Here is a 1,538-nt window from a genome sequence, read left to right as displayed (position 1 = left end):
GAGAGGGTTCTCTTAGCAAGCGAGGTAGAGGAGTGTACCAATAAAGTGTGAGAAAACAAAATCATATATTTGATGATAACAATGAAAAAGAAAGAGACAGACATAAAGGTGCACACCAGTGACCTGAAGAGCTAATAAATAAATAAATAAATAAAAATAAAAATCAGTATATCCTAATTGAATGGATGCATCAATACTAGCTACTCTAAAAAGAAACCAACTGCAATTATTTGAAGGCATACGGTGAAGCCAAAGATGTCACTTACACTCACAATTTAATATTAATTCATCAATCAGGACAGTAGTAATAGAGAATGTGGATGAAGACACTTATTAGCCATGGGAGGGAGGTGGGTACAAGGTGAAACACCTCAGAGAGAGAGAGAGAGAGAGTCCATGCATGTGATGTTGTCCAAATTTACCTTGGTAGATGAGAGAGAGAGAATCCATGCATATATTATCCTCAAAATCTTGCTTGATGAGAGACAGAGAGAGAGAGAGAGAGAGAGATGCATGTAAAGTCCTCCAAACCCTGCTTGATGGGTGGGGAGAATGTGGTCCCCTAATACCATTCATTAGGTCATGCTCAATCATTCTCAAGTGGGAACATGCAAATTAGGCCTAGATCTTCAGGACCATGTGTCTCTGGTCGTAGCCAAGTTCACGTGTGATGGCACGTATTAGAAACTCTCCTTCCACTTGTTACTTTGTGCATCCATGCTTCGGGAAAGGGTTCTCTAGGGAAGGGAGGTCATTTCATAAACGACAGAGATAATATGTAAGCACAAATTGGAAGATTTTAGTGATTGTCCTTTTCTAAGTAGCCTTTTCTTTGACATTTCCACTCTAAGTATCAAGTCGGTTGTTTTGATACCACTGTTATGGTTTTTGAAGAATTCAATTTCATAAATTAATTTACAAAATCAGCGGACTTAAGATCACATCAATTCACATTAATTTTCATAAAAAATCGATATGAGATCAACCCTCATATGCTGATATAGAATCATTACACACACTTGTAATTTGTCCTACATTAAAATTTAATATTATAATTAATTGTTCAAGAATTGAAAAACCAAGGGATCAATTAAGATCTTGGACAAAATTGCAAGGAAAGAGTTGCATGATTAATAGAACTAAATCGCCGGCTTATGGGAGGTCTTAATGAGGAATGAATATATGCTTCTCTTTTTTAACTTTTCTAACTTTTCCACCTCGTCAATTGTCCTCAAATATCATAAACTGCATGTGGCAGAGATATCTATTTTTGAATGTGGAGGGATCATTAACATGGCCAACCCATGAGGAGATCTCCTTGCCCGGCCACTTATTCGGCATCTCATTTCAACTTAGATATATTAGTATTATTATTGTTTTAATAGATATTCTTTAATTATTCAAGAATCGTGATAACACTAAGTTGTTATCATTTGATGTGGATTACATAAGAAAAAAGATAATTATGAAAATTAATATAATTGTTCTTAAACAAAATTTTTCTTCGCCGCGCAGATGGAAGTGTTGGAAACTCCTTC

The sequence above is a fragment of the Macadamia integrifolia genome, chromosome 6, assembly GCF_013358625.1.
Source record: "Macadamia integrifolia cultivar HAES 741 chromosome 6, SCU_Mint_v3, whole genome shotgun sequence".
NCBI lineage: Eukaryota > Viridiplantae > Streptophyta > Magnoliopsida > Proteales > Proteaceae > Macadamia > Macadamia integrifolia.
The sequence above is the reverse complement of the archived record's forward strand: the minus strand, read 5'-3'. Positions refer to the sequence as shown.